Raw genomic sequence first — 14,822 nt, 5'->3', positions numbered from 1 at the left:
GATACAGCTTTATAAAGGGCAACAAAAGTCACTGGAAACAAAGTTGACTGCTGGTATATATGAAGCCTCGCAAAAGTATATATAAATATATCTATAAGCCTCCCATAGATCTACATAGCTCGCAAGGAGAGATAGTAAACATTACTATGCATAGAAAAATAGACGATCCCGGTAAGAACAATATGATGTATTTGGGCCATGCTGCGGTCGAGACAGCAGCATATGCGTAGAATAGATGCAGAATGCAGTAAATGATAATAAAATGTATATTTTAGCTGCCTGCACAGTAGCAACAATTATTCAGCACTCAAAATTTAGGAACGGTATTGTTTTGGTTCAAAAAAGAAGTAAAAGGAGATAATAAAAAGAAAAGGACAAATGAAAGCCACAGATGATTTGGCAAGCTGAAGTACCCAATATCCGTGTGTGTTGGGAACGTTGCATTGGCTAGAATTTCAATGAGCAACATAGGTCAAAATGGGCTATTGATGTCCTCGTAATTTTCGTATTCGCATAACTTTGATCATGATGCTAACTGTTACAATAAAGAGCAAAAAGTTATGTGGTTTTAACAGTAATGAACAGACATATGTTTTCCTAATTAGCATTTATGGACCTGAAGAAACAGAGCTTTTTACTTGCATTGGTTTTTTGCTGCTTTGCTATCTAAAGGACAAAGTTTGTGAGAGATATATATCCATAAAGTTTCAGAATTGAAATCCATATGCTTTGTAGACTCCATGGCCACCACGAGATGCCGCGAAGAGACTGCTCATCATCGAGATGGCCTTTAAGTTTGGTGCTCGGATGGGGCTCTTTGTGTTTCATTACTCCAGATGCACGGGGTGTTGCCATGAGATCCAGCCCAAGTTCACAATGTCTGCTCCAAAATGTCCTTTCGAGCGTTAAACACATATTGTAGACGAAATGCAGCATGATTCCGGCCCCCGCGATCCTTTTCTTCAGGAGTGCATGACTACGAAAAAAATTCGGTGGGGGCGGGTGCTGAAGCCCCATAAGCCCCCCCCTGGCTATGCCTATGATACACGCCTCGACCTCTTTGGAGAAGAGTCAAAAATTTGGTACCCTCAGCACATGCCTCACATTGCCCAGAAACCCAACCCACGGGCACCTGGTACACCTTCCCATCGGTATGCGACGCTACTGTGACTCACATTCGCAAAAAGCAAACCCACACAGAAATATACTGGGGGTTCAAAAGTGGGCTTTACAGATTTAAAAAGAATATCAAGAGCAGTGAACAAGTCATAACTGTAAATGGGTTATGCGGCCAGGTGGACACACAGAAAAAAAACATCATTAGCTGTGCAATCGACAAATATTCGTGAACTTTTATTTACTGCAGTTTGTGTGCATATTTACCTAGAAAATTAGAAGCAGTGGGATTCAGACTATTCCATTAAGTACAGTTTTAGTAACATGCCGGTGTTCAAACACTGCTACCGTATCAGTGCAGCATAAGCAAAAGTGTGAGGACCGAAGGCGATGCGAGGGAAGAGTTTCTTTGATGTTTGATTGTGATGTACTGTCCACACTCGCTATGCAGTGAATTGGTTTGGAGATATGCAGTAAACTTTCACGTTTGCGCAGTAATAAAATGATTCACTTTGTACATTCGTGGAAGAATTGTGCAATGTTTACGCTATGCTGTGTAAATTGTTCAACCCGGCGAAAGCTGCATGTGATGTGGTTGTATAAATGCAACACCTTTCCCAGACGTGGAAGCATAACTAGCACTGCATTGCGGTAAGCTTTTGCTGATTTTAAGGGTTTTGGACGTATAATGTAAACATGATAGCCAGATAACCGTTTAAAAAATATGTTCGATTTGGGTCCGAAATGTATATACTCTATGCTTGGAGCTGTTTATTGCCATAGCGAGTAAGCGAAAATAATGATGGCATCATGAATAAGTTTGAGGCTCACAAAACTGAAAAAAATGTCAATTTTTTTTGTTGAGGACTGCTCCGTTTGCTCTAAGTGACGTTGGAAGAATCCACCATGTGAGGTTTAAAAATAGCCTTGCGGCATAATTCAGCTTTTATCACAAACAACTTTTAAGAACCAGAAGTACCGTGTGCAGCAGCAGCTAATTAATTGTGATCTCAATTTGAGTGATTTGCTGCTGATTAAAGACTTGCAGCTCAAGGTGGCTTACTTTGGTTTCGCAGCTCGGGTGAACAGCGGTGGCGATCGAAGAAAGACCCTGTGTGAAACGCCCAACTACATCGCCCCCGATGTGTTGGCCAAAAAGAGGCACAGCTTCGAGGTCGACGTGTGGTCTATCGGCTGTATTCTGTGAGTGTTACAGGCCATCAGATGTCCGCAAACATTTGGTTCTTAGGGAAGTTTACTCGGGAGTGGGGACATTTCATGCGGCCACTTGCCGGTAACACTAGCAGAAAGCAACATGACTCAAGCATTGGTATCAGTGTCTTAGTATAGCGGCAGTGTTGAAGGCCCATCGCAGTCACCCCTAGGCTGTCACGTTTCAGTTCCTCTCTAGTTATGTGTGCATAGGGCCGTGGAGCACACATTTCAAGGAATGCACATTGGTAAAAAAATTGGCCGTGGCTTAGCTTGGCTAACCCTGGAATTCAGTGAAAAGCAAGCATGCTTGCTAAGTGACTGTGGCTCGTCCCAGGCAGGTGTGCTGCACTGACGCGACAGCCGTTCTATACACACCCACACAACCACTTGGCCATGATGTGGTATCACATGGTCTTAGGACCCCCCCATCAGATGTCATCACTTGGCTTCACATGACCCCATCGGATGTTCTTAAGGTCAGTGGTCAAAAGTCAACTAATGGTCGTTGGTCAAGGTCAGGGGTCGAGGGTTCGATACCATCAATAACACATATGATCATACACAGCTAATGAGGTTGGGCTCAAGGTCGTTCAAGGTCATTCTCCAGCCCACGCGATGACTGCTCTAACGTAGTGAAGCTTTTCGCTTAAAAAAATGATGGCCGATTTGCGTAGTTGCACCAGTGTGAATTAGTTGCACTAGCAGGTCACTTTTTCCTTTGGTTCTGGTGTTCAGATCCAGAGTTCATGAAGAGCAGTTGTTCAGATAGTGGTAACGCATTAATGTCAACATATGCGTAATTGGTCATTATCTGCATTCATAGATCCCTGCGGCTCTTTCCATCACTCCTGGTGCAGTAGTGGAGCACTCAAGTGATGCACCACTGCCCTTCTATGGCAGCGGCTGCCATCGGTGGGACTTGGGTTCCTACGGTTGGGCTGCAATCCATTTTGCTCTTTCCGATCAGCCCCTCACGATTAATCAATCTGCTGCCTGGCCTTGTGGGCACGCTCTTTGCCTGCCCACCAATAAGCGGGCAGGTGAGCAGCCTGCCATGAAACCGGCTTCAGACACACGCACACTGACTAAATGCAGTGAATGGCCACTATAAGTGCTAGCACACTCAAACACTGGTGTTCGAAGCAGAACCTCATTTGGCATAATTTAGCCTCCACAAAAGAGCTTTTCATACCTTGCAGGGCAGCTTAGAGCAGCTTAGAATAGGGGGCCCCAATTCATGAGGCCCCATACTCTAAAATTTCCTTTGACCTTGTCAGTGTTCACATGCACCGTGCCAGGCAGATCCGGCTGAGTCAACCTGTAGCCCTTGCAGCCGGGCTGGCTCAGCCCGAACCGACGGTCGCTTAGCCAGACAGCCTAATGTAACATGAGCCCGACAGGCGGTTTTCAAGCTGACATGTCTGCTCGACCCGATTTTTTCGGGCTCATGTAAGTGCCCAACACATCTCTCACAGTGTACTCTCTCCCCCACCCTGTACCGCATATGTAGGCGGCATATTGTTGCATATCATCATGAATGCCATTAGTGGGCTGGATGAACACTCTTTATCAACCGCTAGATCTTTATATTTATCGCCAGTGGGGAGAAAGTGGCACCTGGTGGTGTTTAATTGTTCCACTTTGTGCAAACAGGCAATGACTTTTAATATCATGTGATCATTCCACTGTACACATTGATGACATTTTTCTTCTTACTAGTTGGCTTCATATTGTCCGATAAGGTTTTTGGGGCTTTTCTTTTGCCATTGCATATTGAAATTATTCTTGACCATACCTTAGTATCTCTGTCAAACTTGCGTAGAAGTAAATTTCTGAAGTGCTGAGCGTAACTGGATTCTGTGTGGTTGTAGATTATGTTAGCAGCAAAACATGATGTGGTTTGAGAGTCTGTCCTTCACAATGGATGCTTTACTTTCAAGCTTCATGCATTTGCACCTTTGAATTTCGCCTCTTTCTCAAAAGAAAAAAAATGTTCCAACTGCCCTTGAACGAGGCTTCTCTGCAAAATCTGCAAATAGCACTCAATGAGCATGCAACTTCAGTGCACAAAGTGGTGGAGACGAAACTTTTTTCGTTGGCATGTTCTTGGTTTCAAACATTGCATATTGCCCCAAAAAATGATATGAGCACCACCATTCATATATATGAGTGATAATTTATAATCAAATTATTTTAACTGAGCAGTACCGGTTTTGGAATCTGAGTGCTGGGGTGCGTTATGGTGCAACTCCCAAGGAGGAGCAGCAAACCTGGTCACGTGGGCTCCAGAAATAGTGTGACAAAAACGCTGCTGCATCATCTGCTCCCCTACACATTCTGTGCATTCCAGGGCCTTTTGAAATAGCGGCCAGGACAGGGATATGCGCTGGTCCTGGAGCAACACGACGCCGAAAATGGCAGAAACGACGAGTCTAGCGATGATGTCACTGGTGTGCTGCGGTGGAGCTCTTTGCTGGAGTATGCTCTCGTGAGCCTTTTGTCATCCATTCTGTGATTCACTTAAATTGTGACTTCATGTTCGAGCTCTGGTATGTGTGACTCGCTTGCTTGAATCGGACAATAGATGCCCCTTAGGTAGGACATTGCCAGCGTTGCAGCAGTGGCTCTATGCCTCCTGCTGGCGTAAAAAAACCAGTATTACTCCAAAAATAGGCATATACTAACACGTTTTGCCCCAAGAAATAAATACCAGAATGATTGCCCAAAATGAACGTTCAGATTCTATGCACTGAATGGATATGCGGGGCCCTGGTGCTTTTTTTGAAGCTTTCGACATGCTCCTCGTTTGTTCCATTATGCATCCGTATAGAGCCTAACTGCCGGTTTCATTAAGCACTCGCTTACTAGTTTCAATCATCCACAGTGCAGTTCAGTTTGCAAATGAATGGAAATAAAACACGAAACATCTCACTAAATGAGGCAAGGGCTACTACCTGACCTTTGCTAAAACTCCGAGCTAGAAAATCCAACACCACTAGATTTGCAACTACAACAAAAGAAGACACACAGGATTAAAAAAAAGCTTCTCTCCCCCTCTCACCTCCTTCTCAAGAGCAGGACTTTGTAATCCCTGTGTAGTGCATGGCCTATTTCTTTCACAGTCTGAAAAAATAAGCCGAAGCGTATGAGATCCTAGCAGCAACAAAATAAATGTCGGAGGTAGCAGTCAGCCATGCTGCACAGCAAATCATTCTCCAAAGTTTTGCACTCCGTGATTAAAGCACGTGATTAGAATGCGTGATTAAAACGTGGTCCTTGAAAGTTATGGCGACACTGCAGCATTGCGTGACTTGAGCCTTATGTGCCTGGATAGCCTGAATGGAGATCTAAAGGAGGTATAAAAACCTACTGCCGTTAGCAGTGCTGTTCATGCTATTAGAGGGGAATGAGCACAATTTGTTTTGCGGATATATATCTGAAGATGGTGGAACAGAAAGTATTATTTTCTTTACACACGCAAAAACACTCGTGGAATGTTCATGATTTTTATGTATTCACTATAGGGTAGACGTCAGTAGGAAGCTGACTAACAGACACAAACATCTGGCAGCACATGGCTATATAAGCATCGCCAACAACATTGAAAAGACAACAAAATAGAATATGACATATTTGTCAGCAAGCAGTATGTGAACGAAGCGCTCTCCCATTATGTCGGATATCCTGCTGTGAATGAGGGAAGCTGATATCTAAAGGGTGATGATAAACAGAAAGAAAGCAGCATTCTGGGAGCAAGGCACTCATCTTTCACCAAATTTCACTTAAAAATGCTCAGAGCGGCACTGCTTATAATTTTCCACGCAGTTAAAATTGGAAAAGGGTGAACAACTGCACGTGTAAAGCTGAGGGGCACTATTTTGAAGGTAATATGTTCTAGAGAAAAGTCGGGTGTCATGTCATTACACTGTAGTACACTGCGCTGCGAGATACTAACTGCTGCTTGATGAGCCTGGAAACACATCCCGAACAGCTAAAAAGGTAACTTAAATTTAGAAGCCTCCCGGATTGCACGTGGAGTCTGTTTCGCAAGCAGGGCTTCGTTACCGTATTAGCGAAGGAATTGCGGATTTTAGCGTGGTCTCCTCCTTATAGAATTAGTCGAGGGATCAAATACATTAATATTATCTGCACTGGCATTGCCAATGCTGTTGTGTATTAGACAATGCACTGTCAATACAAGTAAAAATCTGTATTTTTTCATAAAAAAATATATTCTTATATTCTAAAATTGTGGCAGAAGTAACTGATATCGAAGCTTCTAAGTTTACTGTCTATTCAGCAAGTAAAGAAAACAGTAAGTTCAGAAATATATCAGTTCGAAACCAGCAAGGCAGTGTATGCCGCTGATTTGAAAAATGAAGACCATGAAATGAACAAGTTCAGGAAATATATTTTAGCAAATATTTCAGCGAATAATTGTCCTTCAAGAACCTTGTTTATAATTTGGACATAGCAACGGCCAGGGAAAAATTCTCAATTATGTTCTGTGATGTTTTGCTTCGTTCCAATGTGTTGTGCAGGCGCAGCTGCCAGCGGTTCAGTATTGTGAGTAATTGCGCCGAATTTATAGTCGCCACAGAGAGCCCATATTAAATGTAGTATTTCTGCAAAATATGTATTAGCAATGTGAACATACGGTGCAATATCACAATTGCGAAGATACAGCTTTATAAAGGCCAAAAAAGCCACTGGAAACAAAGTTTACTGCTGGTATATATGAAACCTCGCAAAAATATATTTAAATATATCTATAAGCCTCCAATAAATCTACATATCTCGCAATGAGAGATAGTAAACTTTACTATGCATAGAAAAATAGACGATCCCGGTAAGAACAAAATTATGATATATTTGGGCCATGCTGCGGTCGCGACAGCAGTATATGCGTAGAATAGATACAGAATGCCGTAATCGATACTAAAATGTATATTTTAGCTGCCTGCACAGTAGCAACAATTATTCAGCACTCAAAATTTAAGAATGGTATTGCTTTGATTCAAAAATAAATAAATGGAGATAATAAAAAGAAAAGGACAAATGAAAGCCACAGATGATTTGGCAAGTCGAAGTACCCAATATCCGTGTGTGTTGGGAACGTTGCATTGGCTAGAATTTCAATGAGCAACGTAGGTCAAAATGGGCTATTGATGTCCTCGTAATTTTCGTATTCGCATAACTTTGATCATGATGCTAACTGTTACAATAAAGAGCAAAAAGTTCTGTGTTTTTAGATGTAATGAACAGATATATGTTTTCCTAATTAGCATTTATGGACCTGAAGAAACAGAGCTTTTTCCTTGCATTAGTTTTTTGCTGCTTTACTATCTTAAGGACAATGTTTGTAAAAAATATATATCCTTAAAGTTTCAGAATTGAAATTCAGATGCTCTGTAGACTCCACGGCCGCCCCGAGATGCCGCAAAGAGCCTGCTCATCATCGAGATGGCCTTTAAACTTGGTGCTCAGATGGGGCTCCTTGGGTTACATTACTCCTGATGCACGGGTGTTGCCATGAGATCCAGCCCAAGTTCACAATGTCTGCTCCAAAATGTCCTTTCGTACGTTAAACACATATTGTAGACGAAATGCAGCATGATTCCGGCACCCCCGATCCTTTTCTTCAGGAGTGCATGACAGTACGAAAAAAATTCTGTGGAAGGGGTGCTGAAGCCCCATAAGCCAACCCCCTGGCTATGCCTCTGATACACGCCTCGACCTCTTTGGAGAAGAATGTCAAAAATTTGGTACCCTCACCACATGTCTCACATTGCCCAGTGACCTAACCCACTGGCACCTGGAACACCTTCCTTTCTGTATGGGATGTTCCTGTGACCCACAGTTGCAAAAAGCAAACACACACAGGAATATACTGGGTGTTCAAAAGTGGGCTTTACATATTTAAAAAGAATATCAAGAGCAGTGAACAAGTCATAACTGTAAATGGGTTATGCGGCCAGGTGGACACACAGAAAAATGACATTAACTGTGTAATCGACAAATATTCGTGAACTTTTATTTACTGCACTTTGTGTGCATATTTAACTACAAAGTTGGAAGCAGTGCGATTCAGACTATTTCATTAAGCACAGTTTTAGTATCATGCCTGTGTCCAGGGATATGCACGAATAAAATTGTAACCTAAACACTACTACCGTACCAGTGCAGCATACGCAAAAGTGTGAGGACCGAAGGCGATGCGATGGAAGAGTTTCTTTGATGTTTGATTGTGATGTACTGTCCACACTCGCTATGCAGTGAATTGGTTTGGAGATATGCAGTAAACTTTCACGTTTGCGCAGTAATAAAATGATTCACTTTGTACATTCATGGAAGAATTGTGCAATGTTTACGCTATGCTGTGTAAATTGTTCAACCCGGCGAAAGCTGCATGTGATGTGGTTGTATAAATGCAACACATTTCCCAGACGTGGAAGCATAACTAGCACTGCATTGCGGTAAGCTTTTGCTGATTTTAAGGGTTTTGGATGTATAATGTAAACATGATAGCCAGATAACCGTTCGAAAAATATGTCCGATTTGGGTCCGAAATGTATATACTCTATGCTTGGAGCTGTTATATGCCATAGCGCGTAAGCGAAAATAATGACGGCGTGAATTAGTTCGAGGCTTACAAAACTGAAAAAAATGTCATTTTTTTGTTGGAGACTGCTCCGTTTGCCTTAAGTGACGGAACAATCCAGCATGTGATGTTTAAAAATAGCCTTGCGGCATAATTCAGCTTTTATCACAAACAACTTTTAAAAACCAGAAGTACCGTGTGCAGCAGCAGCTAATTAATTGTGATCTCAATTTGAGTGATTTGCTGCTGAATGAAGACTTGCAGCTCAAGGTGGCTTACTTTGGTTTCGCAGCTCGGGAGAACAGCGGTAGCTATTGAAGGAAACCCAGTGTGAAACGCCCATCTACATTGCCCCCGAGGTATTGGCAAAAAAGAGGCACAGCTTCGAGGTCGACGTGTGGTCTAACGGCTGTGTTCTGTGAGTGTTACAGGACATCAGAGGTCCGCAAACATTTGGTTCTTATAGAAGTTGACTCGGGAGTGGAGACATTCTTGCGGCCGCTTGCCGGTAACACTAGCACAAAGCAGCATGACTAAAGCATTGGTATCAGTGTCTTAGTATAGCGGTAGGGTTCTAGACCCACCGCAATCACTCCATGGCTGTCACGTTTCAGTTCCTCTGTAGTTATATCCATATTGGGCCGTTGAACACACATTTCAAGGGATGCACAGTGGTAAAAAATTGGCCGTGGTTTAACTTGGCTAACCCATGAATTCAGTGAAAAGCAAGCATGCTTGCTAAGTGACTGTTGCTCGTCCCAGGCAGGTCTGCTGCACTGATGCTACAGCCGTTCTTTAGATACCCACACGACCACTTGGCCATGACATGGTACCACATGGTCTTAGGACACCCCATCAGATGTCATCAAGTGGCTTCACATGACCCCATCGGATGTTCTTAAGGTTGTAGGGTTTGATTTGGGGAGATAAGTACGTTCTCCCCACTCAATCGCGGCTGACACAGTTCTAAGCCGTCCAGACCCCACCCCGTGATCGTGTACGCTTCCGAGCACTCGCCGACCACGGCGGGCCTTGCTCTGAGGGAACAAAGGAACGACGCACTGGCAGACATAAACAGGCATTTATTGCTACAGCAACAATAACGCCAGCTAGCAACAAGCTACGCTAATGAATCAAGTTCGTCCGACTCACCAGCGAGGTTTCCGAGCGAATGTTCGCCCGCGCTAGGGCAAGGGATATATACTCCGAAGGCCGGACGGGACGAGTACGGGAGCCTGTCTCCCCGTCGCTTCCTCGCCCCTCCGACGAAGAGCGGAAACGCGAGCGACACGACCGCTCGCGCCGACGATCCCAGCCGAAGAACCATCTCCCGCGCGTGGGCTTCAGCAGTTTCCCGCGCAGGACGCTGGCGCCCTCTCTTGCCAGTTAATGTACCTGACAAGGGAATGCGCTCATCCTCGGGGTGAGACTGCTGCTGCACGGTGCCTCGCAAGAAAGCAAACACAGGGGGCTGCAGGGCAGGTCCCCACAAGGTCAGTAGTCAAAAGTGAACTAATGGTCGTGGGTCAAGGTCAGGGGACAAGGGTTCGACACCATCAATAACACATATGATCATACGCTGCTAATGTGGTTGGGCTCAAGGTCGTTCGAGGTGATTCTTCAACCTACGCGATGACTGCTCTATCTAACGTAGTGAAGCTTTTCGCTTAAAAAAATGATGGCCAATTTGCGTAGTTGGGCCAATGTGACTTAGTTCCACTAGCAGGTCACTCTTTCATTTGGTTCCTGTGTTCAGATCCAGAGTTCGTGAATAGCAGTTGTTCAGATAGTGGTAATGCGTTAATGTCCATATATTCGGAATTGGTCATTATCTACATTCATAGATTTCTGGGACTCTATCACTCCTGGTGCAGTAGTGGAGCACTCAAGCGATGCACCACTGCCCTTCTATGGCAGGGGCTGCCATCAGTGGGACTTTGATTCCTACGGTAGGGTTGCAATTCAGTTTGCTCTTTCCGATCAGCCCCTCACGATTAATCAATTTGCTGTCTGGCAATATGGGCACGCTGCTTGCCTGCCCACCACTAAGTGGGCAGGTGAGCAGCCTGCCACGAAACCGGCTTCACATGCACACACGCACGCGCACGCACGCACGCACACGCGCACACACACACACACACGCGAGTGCGTGCCACTAAATGTGGTGAATGGCTATAAGTGCTAGCGCACTAAAACACACACGTTCGAAGCAGAACCTCATTTGGCATAATTTAGCCTCCACAAAAGAGCTTTTCATTACTTGCAGGGCAGCTTAGAGCAGCTTGGAATAAGGGGCCCCAAGTCATGAGGGCCCATACTCTAATATTTCGTTTTACCTTGTCAGCGTTCACATGCACCGTGCCACGCAGATCCGTCTGAGTCAACCTCTAACCCTTGCAGCCGGGCTGGCTCATCCCAACCCGATGGTTGCTTAGCCAGACAACCTAATGTAACATGAGCCCGACAGGCGGTTTTCACGCTGACATGTCTACTCGACCCGATTTTTTCGGGCTCATGTAAATGCCCAGTACGTCTCACAGTGTACTCTCTCCCCACCCTGTACTGCATATCTAGGCGGCATATTGTTGCATATCATCATGAATTCGATTAGTCAGCTTGATGAGCACTCTTTATCAACCGCTACGTCTTTATATTTATCGCCAGTTTGGAGAAAGTGGCACCTGGTAGTTTTTAATTGTTCCACTTTGTGCAAACATGCAATGACTTTTAATATCATGTGATCATTCCACTATACACATTGATGACACTTTTCTTCTTACTAGTTGGCTGCATCTTGTCCGATAAGGTTTTTGGGGCTTTTCTTTTGCCATTGCATATTGAAATTATTCTTGACCATACCTTAGTATCTCAGTCAATATTGCGTAGAAGTGAATTTCTCAAGTGCTGAGCATAACTGGATTCTGTGTGGTTGTAGATTATGTTAGCAGCAAAATTTGCTCTGGTTTGAGAGTCTGTCCTTCACAGCTGGATGCTTTACTTACAAGCTTCGTGCATTTGCACCTTTGAATATCGTCAATTTCTCACAACAAGAAAAAAAATACTCCGACTGCCCTTGAACAAGGCTTCTCTGCAAAATCTGCAAATAGCACTCAATGAGCATGCAACTTCAGTGCACAAAGTGGTGGAGACGAAACTTTTTTCGTTGGCATGTTCTTAGTTTCAAACATTGCATATTGCCCCAACAAACGATACGTGCACCACGATTCATATATATGCGTGACAATTTATAATCGAATTATTTTAACTGAGCAATATCGGTTTTGGTTTCTGAGCACTGGGGTGCGTTATGGCACAACTTCCAAGGAGGAGCAGCAAACCTGGTCACATGGGCCCCAGAATTAGTGTGACGAAAGACTGCTGCATCATCTGCTGCAATACACATTCTGTGCATTCCAGGGCCTTTTGAAATGCCGGCCAGTACTGGGATATGCCCTGGACCAGCAGCTACACGACACCGAAAATGTCGGAAACGACGAGTACAGCGACGATTTCACTGGTGTGCTGCGGTGGAGCTCTGCGCTGTAGTACGCTCACGTGAGCCTTTTGTTGTCTATTCTATGATTCACTTAAATTGTGACTTTATGTTGGAGATCTTGTATGTGTGATTTGCTTACTTGAATCGGACAATAGATGCCCCTTAGGTAGGACATTGCCAGCGTTGCAGCAGTGGCTCTATGCCTCTTGCTAACGTAAAAATACCAGTCTTGCTCTAAAATTAGGCATATATAACACGTTATGCCCCAAGTTTAAATTACAAGACTGATTGCCCAAATTGAAAGTTCTGATTCTATGTGCTGAATGGATATGCGGGGTCCTGGTGCTTTTTTCGAAGCTTTCGATGTGCTCTGCGTTTGTTCCATCATGCATCTGCATAGAGCCTAACAGCCGGTTTCATTAAGCACTCGCTTGCTAGTTTCAATCAGCCGCAGTGCAGTTCGGTTTGCATATGAATGGAAATAAAGCTCGAAACATCTCACTAAATGAGGCATAGGCTACTACCTGAGCTTTGTTAAAAACTCCGAGCAAGAAAATGCAACACCACTGGATTTGCAACTACAACAAAAGAAAACACAGGATTAAAAAAAAAGCTTCTCTCCCCCTCTCACCCCCTTATAAAGTGCAGGACTTTGTAATCTCTGTGTAGTGCATGGCTTATTTTTTCACAGTCTGAAAAAATAAGCCGAAGCGTATGAGATCCAAGCAGCAACAAAATAAATGTCGGAGGTAGCAGTCAGCCATGCTGCACAGCAAATGATTCTCAAATTTTTGAACTGCGTGATTAATGCACGTGATTACAATGCGTGATTAAAACGCGGTCCTCGAAAGTTATGGCGGCACTACAGCATCTCGTGACTTGAGCCTTATGCGCCTGGATAGCTTGAATGGAGATCTAAAGGAGGCATAAAAAACCTACTGCCGTTAGCAGTGCTGTTCATGCTATTAGAGGGGAATGAGCCCAATTTGATAGCGGAGATATATCTGAAGATGGTGTAAGAGAAAGTATTATTTTCTTTACACAAGCAAAAACACTCGTGAAATGTTCATGATTTTTATGTATTCACTAAAGGGTAGATGTCAGAAGGAAGCTGACTAAAAGACACAAACATCAGGTAGCACATGGCTATATAAGCATCGCCAACCACATTGAAAAGACAACAAAATAGAACATGACATTTTTGTCAGCAAGCAGTATGTGAACGAAGCTCTCTCTCATTATGTTGGATATTCTGCTTTGAATGAGAAAAGCAGATATCTAAAGTGTGATGATAAACAGAAAGAAAGCAGCATTCTGGAAGCAAGGCACTCATGTTTCACCAAATTTCACTTAAAAAAGCTCTGAGCGGCACTGCTTATAAGTTTCCACGCAGTTAAAATTGGAAAAGGGTGAACAACTGCACGTGTAAAGCTGAGGGGCACTATTTTGAAGGTAACATGTTCGAGAGAAAAGTCGGGTGTCATGTCCTTACACTGTATTACACTGCACTGCGAGATACTAACTGGTGCTTGATGAGCCTGGAAACACATCCCGAACAGCTAAACAGGTAACTTAAATTTAGAAGCCTCGCGGATTGCACGAGGAGGCTGTTTCGCAAGCAGGGCTTCGTTACCGTTATTAGCGAAGGAAATGCGCTTTTTAGCGTTGTCTCCTCCTTATAGAATTAGTCGAGGGATCAAATACATTATTATTAACTGCACTGGCATTGCCAATGCTGTTGTGTATTAGACGATGCACTGTCAAGACAGGTAAAAATATGTATTTTTTCATAAAAGAATAATTTTCTAAAATTGTGACAGAAGTAACTGATATCGAAGCTTCTATCTTTACTGTCTATTCAGCAAGTAAAGAAAACAGTAAGTTCGAAATATATCAGTTCGAAACCAGCAAGGCAGTGTATGCCGCGGATTTGAGATATGAAGACCATGAAGTGAACAAGTTCAGGAAATATATTTTAGCAAATATTTCAGCGAATAATTGTCCTTGAAGAACCTTGTTTACAATTTGGACATATGCAACGGCCAGGGAAAAATTCTTAATGACGTTCACTGACGTTTTGCTTCGTTCCAATGTGTTGTGCAGGCGCAGCTGCCAGCGGTTCAGTATTGTGAGTAATTGCACCGAATTTATATTCGCCACAGAGAGCCCATATTAAAAGTAGGATTTCTGCAAAGTATATATTAGCAATGTGAACATACGGAGAAATATCACAATTGCGAAGATACAGCTTTATAAAGGGCAACAAAAGTCACTGGAAACAAAGTTGACTCCTGGTATATATGAAACCTCGCAAAAGTATATTTAAATATATCTATAAGCCTCCAATAAATCTACATATCTCGCAATGAGAGATAGTAAACTTTACAATGCATA

At 43.5% G+C, this 14,822-nt stretch overlaps 1 protein-coding gene across 5 annotated transcripts in view; it reads left to right on the top strand.

Moving 5' to 3' along the window:
- The window catches only part of LOC144116031 (uncharacterized), a 73,831-nt gene that overhangs the window by 46,468 nt on the left and 12,541 nt on the right, over positions 1-14,822 (top strand). For 4 of the 5 annotated variants that reach the window (XM_077650690.1, XM_077650689.1, XM_077650692.1 and 1 more), the window contains 3 exons: positions 2,193-2,319; positions 4,682-4,819; positions 12,350-12,487. The gene's annotated coding sequence lies outside the window, so the exon portion shown is untranslated. The remainder of the gene's footprint in view (positions 1-2,192; positions 2,320-4,681; positions 4,820-12,349; positions 12,488-14,822) is intronic. The other variant, XM_077650691.1, reaches the window with a different exon arrangement.

This window comes from Amblyomma americanum, chromosome 1, assembly GCF_052857255.1.
Source record: "Amblyomma americanum isolate KBUSLIRL-KWMA chromosome 1, ASM5285725v1, whole genome shotgun sequence".
Lineage (NCBI taxonomy): Eukaryota > Metazoa > Arthropoda > Arachnida > Ixodida > Ixodidae > Amblyomma > Amblyomma americanum.
The sequence above is the reverse complement of the archived record's forward strand: the minus strand, read 5'-3'. Positions and strand labels throughout refer to the sequence as shown.